The 8,471-nt window shown below is 45.7% G+C and overlaps 1 long non-coding RNA gene across 1 annotated transcript; it reads right to left on the bottom strand.

The window, feature by feature from the left end:
* Positions 1 to 6: 6 nt before the first annotated feature.
* On the bottom strand, positions 7 to 5,740 carry LOC141568894 (uncharacterized). Its single transcript, XR_012492187.1, has 3 exons — positions 4,836 to 5,740; positions 4,342 to 4,446; positions 7 to 382 (listed from the first exon to the last, which is right to left on the bottom strand). It is a non-coding gene; the product is annotated as an uncharacterized LOC141568894 (long non-coding RNA).
* Positions 5,741 to 8,471: the final 2,731 nt, after the last annotated feature.

Here is an 8,471-nt window from a genome sequence, read left to right as displayed (position 1 = left end):
TGTGGCCTTCCCTACCCCTTACAGAGCCTCTGAGAAGGCCTCTGGCCTGGCCTTATGCCTCCCACCAGCAGCAACAGGTACAACCCAAACCCCTCCCTCTCCACCCTCTGTCCTTAAAGGGCTAGTACAGCACAGGCATCTGTGCCAGTCTCATTCTAGTCAACTCTGGCTGAGGAGCGAATGTGGCTGAATCCAGGAAAGCATTAGGGTAAAGACGTATTCTTCCTGACTTTGGTGGTTTCCTCACTGTAAAATGAGGAGATTGAAATAGACGAGTTCTAAGTTCTCTGGTTCTAAAACTCTACTTTAAAAATCGCCAGATTATTATTTACCTTGAGCTTCCTTCTTTACCTTCCTCTGATGTTCTTCTATGAGAATTAATCTGTTTTGGAAGAAAATATGATCATGATTATCCATCACTATGGCCACTGTCTCTATTCATTCCTTTTGATTTTAAGTCTTATCTACCCAGGGAGGTGACAACTTTTGCTTTGCTTTTCTTGAGGACAGGCGTTCTGTCCTGTTACTCGTCCTTGGACTCGTCCACAGTACCTCACTTAGGATCTTGCGTGCCGCTGGCAAGGCATGTTATTCACTGTATTAGCTAACACTCAACAGGTAATTCCTAATAACTCTTAGAAGTAGGAAATAAAATAAAAGTATCTACCAGACACCTAAACGGCAGTGTTGTTTTACAGTCAAGAATAACAGAAGGATGAGTGTTATTATGCTCCTGCTCATCATTGTAGAGGGTCCTAATCAATTTAATGAGAAAATGAAGTACTGGAAAGGAAGAAACAAAACATATTTGCATATGAAATGATGGACAACCTAAAAAGCCCAAGTGAATCAACTGAACTTTTATTGGAAGCAATATGAGAATTGATGGCTGGATACAAAATCAAGAGATCAACATGCGACCCTCAATAGCTTTGCTACACATCACAAGTAAATGACTGAAAAATGGAAAGAAGAACCCATTCATAGTATCAATAAAAAATGCATAAAGTACCCAAGATAAACTTAACAAAAACTGTGTAAGACCTATGTGATGAAAACATTAAAACTCTACTGAAGGACAATAAGAAGAAATGAATACATGACATGCGATACGATGTTCTTAGAATGTTGTAGAGACGTCAATTCTCCTCAAATTCAATGCAATCCTACTGAAATCCCAAGATGGTGTTTTAACAAACACCAGTAAGGTGCCATTTGGTAGAGATAAAATATGCAAGAATACCTATGCAATGTGTGAAAAACAAGATCAAAGAGCAGGAGCTTACTTTACCAGATATCAAAATACGCTATAGAGTAACGGGAATTACATAGTGTGATGCTAGTACTGCAACAGGTACAGGAAAAGATAACTGGATCAACAGAATCGAGTCCAGATAAAGACAGTATTTTACATCAGTGAAGAAAGAACCAGCCATTTAATGAAATATTTTAAAACAATTGGATCTTCATGGAGTGAAACAAAGTTAGGTACCTGAGCCACACTAAAAAACAAATACAACAAATTCTAGATGGGTTAAAAATTATGAAACAACAAATGTTATAAAAGTTCTAGAAGACACTATCAGAGACTATTTTCATGCTACGAAGTGACAAAAGCCTTACTAACAAAACCCACACCCCATAAGCCATGAGGAGAGGACACGCTGTAAACAAACACACATCCACTCTTCACAGCCCGTCCCTCTTCTGCCCTGATTGTCTTCTTGATTTACAAACTCTGTTTAATATGAAATACATTAATCCTTTCGGTGGATTTCACTGAATTTCAATGTTTCAAATATTGCCCAGTGTTTTTGTCTGTACGGAGACAGACCAGTGGAGTAAGCAGCACAGTCTTTGCACTCAGGCGAAACTGGGTTCTGCTTTCAGTTTTGCCCCTGGGGCCTTAAGTTGATGTCCTTCATCTATGAAAGAGGGTGGTAATATCATCCCCACGTGGGCATCGAATCAGACAGTATATGGAAAACTTCATCCTGTGCTTGGCCTAAATAATGGCAAGTTCGCTGATGGTGTCACAGACAAGGGGGCAAATCTCTCACAGGGCTCTGCCTGTGGGACCAGGTATAGAAAGCTCTTACTCACCACTGATTATGAAAGTGCTGCTTCTATTTTCTTCTAATACTGTTATGGGTTCTTTTTGTTTACACTCACATAAATATGTTTGCTTAAAGTGAGAAATAGAGATCTGCTGTTATTTTTCACTCAAATATTAAGACAGCTGTTCTATTACCATATATTCATTTTCCTCCAGTGATTAAATTATTAAAAGGTGATACCTCAGAAGCCTTAGGAACACATGGGTCTGTCTATTGCTGGGCTCTGTGCTACTTCAAATATATATTAGGTTGCATTATTCCTCAGTATGGAACTGACAGACAGACTCATCTCTCTCCCTTTGAAACCATTACTGTCCACTAGAGGAAAAACCTGCAGGTCCCTGTCCTCCAAAAGCTTGTCACGTAAGTGATAAGTGAAAATAATGAAACCTTATAAATAAACACAAATGCAAGGTTAAAAACGATGTAGAAATTAAAAGCAGTTAATAGAAATTGGAGTTAATGGAAATTCCAAAAAACCAAAGGCCATATGCCACCTGGAGATGGAGAGAGTGTGGTCTGGTCAATGGCCAATGATTGTCTTCCCAGAGACCTGCACAAGCTGACCCCATGGGAGTCCCCAGCCTCCTGGGTTGAGAAATCAGACTGTCCTCACCGAGAGAGGACTCCCTTCTTCCTACTGGGGCAGTGTCACCTTAAGTGTCACCTTAACAGTCACACGGGAGTGATCAAAACTCAGAATGCCAGATTGTGACTTGACAATCTTAAGTTCATCTGTTCCACAGACAGCATCTGTCTACACGACCAAGGAGTTACATTGTGTAGCGGTAGGCCACCGTGGCACACTAAAGCACAATCGGAAGGCTGCTTGGTGAGAATAGAATTAGAACAAGAGGAATCCCATGAATCCAGCATTCAATGGAAAGGACTGAGGCGGCCAGATCCATCCATCTCCCCGACAAGCACAGCCTGGCTAGTGGGGCTGACCCTCCACGTCTGCTGCCTGAGGTGCCATCTCTACTCTAGGGCAATGCTAGGATGGGTACTGCCCATGTTGGTCTCTTCTTCACCTTTACTATGCTTTCACCACTGACCAAGCCTCCTGCGGATAGGCACGCTGCTCTTTAGCAGTTAATACCTCCAGTCAGGTTGTACTCAGGTCTGACAGACCAGGAAGTCATCTGGTCCTCACATACCTCTGCTCTGCTCCACGATGTGTGTTGACCTTGGTGTTTCTCTCTTGGGGAACCGCCTTCTCAAAAACTGTTTACCATATTTCTAAGTTCTCGGGCGGGAAATACCTCCCTGTTTCCCCTACAAACTGGTGACAGACCTCACAGAAGGACTAGGATCAGGAGGTCTGTAGTATTTAGAGAAGGCTGATGAGGAAAGACGAATTGCCTTGATTTCTGAGAGATTCATAGGATGTCCACAGGCAGAGCAAAATAAGGGCATTCGAGACGGGTCAAGGCACAGACAAAATGAGGAATGGCTGGGTTATGGTGAGCAGCTGTGCTGGCTGGAGTGCAGGGCTGCCACGACAGTGTAACAGGGAAATACAGGAAATCAGTTTGGGTTGTGGGGTAGTCAAGACTGTCAGCTTATTAATTCACTCTTTTCAATGTTAGCACCTGCCTGTTGGGAAAATAAACCATTATATCATTGAAGCTCCAGGACCTGGCGACTATAAAGACGACATGCTTTAGAGCAGCCTGATGCAGATTTAGGCTGCAGTGGGGACTGAACCTATTTATACAATGCCTTACACACTGGAGACGAAACCTGCTAAGTAAACCTCATGCATGGACAAGGTCACACTTTTTATCTTTCAGCCATGTCCTTTCTCCCAGGGTGACATGGCTCCATGAGGATGGAGATTATACATCTCTCCTCATTTCAGCCAAGGAAACATATCAGTGGTAGAAAGAGAGGGATTGGTGAGTACATCACATTGACATCATTTTGAGTTGAAGAAATTTTGCTAACATGTCAACTCTGGCCTATAAAATTTAACTTCTCAAAATAGCCTCATGTCTTCTTATTGTGGTTTCAATTCCACAGAGATCTCTGGGAGTGGGGCTCCTTTAAAAACTCCCGAGATATAATTTGCAATAGAAAAACAGAGCACACCTCACTCCCCATGACTGGATACGAATATGAAGCAGCAGCAGGTGGGAAAGTGGCTTTGATTTTCAGTTTGTGGGGTCTGAATGTATTATAAAGACAGAATATATTTTGGAAACCTGAAATTGCTGTTGCTTACCACAATGAGACAGAAAATTATCATCAAAATCATCACTACTGCAGTCACAGATATTGCCAAGATCAGTTTGTTGTAATAGCTGTGTCCTGGAACTGCTTTTGTGCGCTAAAAAAGTAGAGAACAATTTTGTTAAAACAAAGAGATGGAAAGGATGCAGACTAACCATTCTCAAGACTATTATAAAGAATAACGATCTTAAACTGCTACTCTATATAGTAGCCTACACGTTCTTAAAGAAGATACCCAATCTAATGGGTCACGTAATCTTAACATTAGTATTTTTTCTACAATTTTTTATCTTTTGTGTTAGGTCCTCGTCTCATCTACCCTAGGAACAGTGGTACCATTCTCTAAAGGAGCAAAGTGGGAGTTCGCTGTCTTAGCCAAAGTTACGTGGCCAAGAAAAGCTACGGCCTAGGCGCTCCTGGCGTTTGTGCTTGGGCGCTTTTGTTGTCCTAAAAGTCCAGGCTCCCTGTTTCGGAAGCTGTCCTCACCTCTCGTGGCTCCTGCCCTTTCTGTTCACTCTGGGCTTCTGTGCTCTCGCTGATGTAGTTCTCATTTTTCCATCGATCCGTATCCCACTCTGCCGTGGGCACCTTTACTTCCTGCTGTTCGCTGAGAAGCTTCATCAGGAGGCCTGTTCTGGAGATGAGCTTGGCACAGGGCAGCTGCACGCTGGTCTCAGAGCAGTCCATTTTCAAAGTCCGGATGACATGAGCAATGAGCTTTCTCATGTCGTTGTTGGGGATGAGGGCCTGTAGCTGCTGGTTTAGCTGACTTTCAAATTGATCCCCCGGGGATGAGAACAACGGGGACGTGAAGCCTGTGGAGTTGGACAGTAAGTCAGTGGCCACAGGGGGGTGTTCCCCTTGTGTTTCATGGGTTTGGTTAACTGCTGGCAGGAAGTTGTCTGCAGAAACAGCCGAGTCTGCCGTGAAAACATCCTCACGGGCAGGGATTTCAGGGGTAGTTTTTTCTGGCTCAGTAGCCTTTCGTGTAGAAATATTTTCTTGAAAAGGAATCTGTGCAGTACTCTTTTCTTTAGAAGGTTCCAAGAAACTTGAAACTGATTCTGGAAGACGATTTTCCTGAGATGTCGATTCTCCTGAAGATGAAAAAGCTTCTCGTGCAGGGGAATTTATGAGGCTCCTCACTGCAGATATCGGAGGTCTCTTTGCAAGCATCAGTCTTTTGAGAGAATCTTCCTTTCCAAACTCTCGACTCATTTTGGCCTTGGCTTTTTTGTGCAGCACATGAGAACGACTTTTATGAAGGAGGTGTTTCTTTCTGGAGTGCGAGATTGGCTTAGAAGCCTTCCTATTCCTGACTAGAGCATTTGCCTCATCTAAAATAAAAGTAGTATCGCTTAAGTCTTTTAGTCTTTTAACCTCAGATAGAGATTTTGGAGCAATGGAGGCCGAAGGCCAGCCCATCAAGTATTGCTTCTGGGTAGAAGAAACTGCTGCCTCATGTTCCTTTATGAAAGAAGGCTCTGTATTGAAGTTTTCCACTAATTTCCCAGGCCTGTGTACCCTGTGCATCTGTCCCAGCTCCCTTGGGGGTGGCCCCCTGAGTCTCCTAACTTTGACAGTGTTCTCCACAATAGGCAGGGCATTCTGTTTCCTCTGGATGCTCTGATGGGCCACTTCTTTGAAGTGCCTTTTCCGGATGCCCTTAGGGCCCTTGAGGACCCTGCTCACTGTCCGCAGCCTTTTCCGGACAGGCTGAAGCTTTGCTAGGCTGTAGCCCTGTGGCTGGTCAGTTTGCAATTCCTTCCGAATGATTTGGCGTTTCAGTTTGGGACCTGAAAGGTTGGAATGTATAAGCATGGCAGTTTTTTCTTTCTTTATAACCTCATCAATTTTTTCTAGAATTTCTGCATCTAACAAATTTTTCAGAGAATTGAGTTTCCTCAGTCTATTTTTGAAAGTTGCATCGTGGGATTCAGGCTTCAGGGAAGGGTTCCTTGCATTGTTTGTCAAATGATTCAGGGGCATATCTCCATCTTCTATATTTACAAAAAGGAGTTTAATGAGTGGTAATAATGCTGAGTCTACATCTGTTAGATTTCCCTTGGATAAATAAGGTAGTATGTAATTGAGCGCACTAATAGCAGCGTTTTCATCACTAAAGTCTAGTTGGTCGTTCCTGAAGGCTGACAAATCAATGCCGTTTTTGTCTGAGGATGGCTTCTCTGGCTCAATAGTCAGCTCGGTGCTCGTGCTCTTCTTCCGGGCTTGTAATACCTTCATGAACGATCCTTCTGCAGTCCCTATAGATACTTCTTCGTCTGTCAAACAAGAAAAGACCGCTTTTGATAGTGAAAGATTGACGGAACAGCTTTTTGTCCAACCACAGCCATATATCCCAGTTAAATAAATTAGGAATCAGCAAACATTTGAGTGCCATTTAGAGAGGAAAATATACACCCAAACTTAAACCCATAATTGGCAACACAACAAAAGGAGAGAAAGGTATCTTTTGAAAAAGTGGCTATCTACTAAGAACATTCCATAGTGTGAAATACAGTAACTGTACTTAGAATGATTCTATTGGTCCCCAAGGGCCAATGGCCCGGTACTCAAGAAAAGCCAAGGCTGGAGGACCCCACTCAGTTAGACGCTCTGCAGATGTACTGTGACTCCTCACATTCATATACCCCAGCCTGTCCTGTCTCAGATGCGGAGGGAGCATGAGGCCTCCTTTCTCCACCTCTTCAGTGTGCTCGTTGTGGGGGCAGAGCCCCAGAAAGTAGTTTCCAGGCTCTCGGCCTCACGTGGAGGAGTGCTGGCTCGGGTAGTAGATGGCCGTCAGCTGTGGCTGATTGGCCGTCAGCTGTAGCCAGTTAGCCAATTAGCCGCCAATATAACTGCTGCGGCTACGGAGGAGAGGAGAGGAGAGAGAAGGATGGGGGCTAGCAAGAAGATGGCGGCTGGGCTGGCAAGCGTGGATGGCGGTTTGCGGACAGTGTGGATCCAGCCTCCAGTGAGAGTATAGTGCCGCCAGAGAGAATATAGTGGTATGACTCCCCTACCTATGGCTCCGTGGGTGTTCCTTTTTGGCCTCACCATATCCTGCGTTATGTGGGGAGCGGGACCAGAGGCCCCGCAGGCTTCCCCGCACGACAAATGGCGCAGCGAGCAGGGTATGGTGCCGGCCAAGGCTCTCCCAAGAGTGGTGGAGCAGTTTGTGCGTATGAACACTCAGTCTCAGGAAGACCAGGAGGAGCAGCTGCCGGAGAGCTGGACCCCCGTGGAGGGGTGGGAGGACGTGGACGGTTCTCCCACCAGCACAGGAAAAGCCATGCAGCTGCTGCAGAGATGGAGCCCCGTGGAGAGGTGGAAAGATGTGGACGGTTCCCCAACCAGCACAGGCCGGAGAAAGCGAAGGTTGTTGCAGCCCTGTGGGCCGGGAGGTTCCTGCTCAGGCAGCCCGGATGCAGGACTTGTAGTCCCAGGAGGTAACGCTTGCTGAGTCCTCCGTGGGAGATGAGGGTGAGGTCAAGGTCGTCCCTCACCCCCAGGACAGCCCTGGTGAATGACTATGGACTATGGGGAGTTGCCTTCCATCCTTAATTTAATGGACCGCTTGACTGTTTGTTTGGGAACTGTTGTTAGTGGAACTGGGGGATATTTGCTTTTGTCTCTTGACTGGCCGCCATTGAGAATATGTAAGCACCTTGATTGTGAGTCGCTGTTGTTCCAGCAGGGTACCCTGAGAGGCACAGAGAGAGTGGCAGTGCCCTGAGAGCCCTGGCTGAGTCCAGGAAGTCTGGCTGAGCCCTGAAGATACCCTGGCTGTGCCCAGGAAGTTGGGCTGTTCCCAGAGAGAGTGGCAGTGCCCTGAGAGCCCTGGCTGTGTCCAGGAAGTGTGGCTGTGCCCACAGAGAGTGGCAGTGCCCTGAAAGCCCTGGCTGAGTCCAGGAAGTGTGGCTGTGCCCACAGAGAGTGGCAGTGCCCTGAGAAATCCTAGCTGTGCCGGGAAACTAGTATACCCTAAAGCCCAGGAAGTCTGGCTGTGCCCAGAAGTACTGGTGGTGCCCTGAGAAACCCTGGCTGTCCGGGAAGACAGGTGGTACCTAAGAAGTCCCAGGTGGTGCCCTGAGAAACCCTGGCTGTGTCCGGGAAGAC

This window comes from Rhinolophus sinicus, linkage group LG15 (assembly GCF_036562045.2).
Source record: "Rhinolophus sinicus isolate RSC01 linkage group LG15, ASM3656204v1, whole genome shotgun sequence".
Taxonomy (NCBI): domain Eukaryota; kingdom Metazoa; phylum Chordata; class Mammalia; order Chiroptera; family Rhinolophidae; genus Rhinolophus; species Rhinolophus sinicus.
The sequence above is the reverse complement of the archived record's forward strand: the minus strand, read 5'-3'. Positions and strand labels throughout refer to the sequence as shown.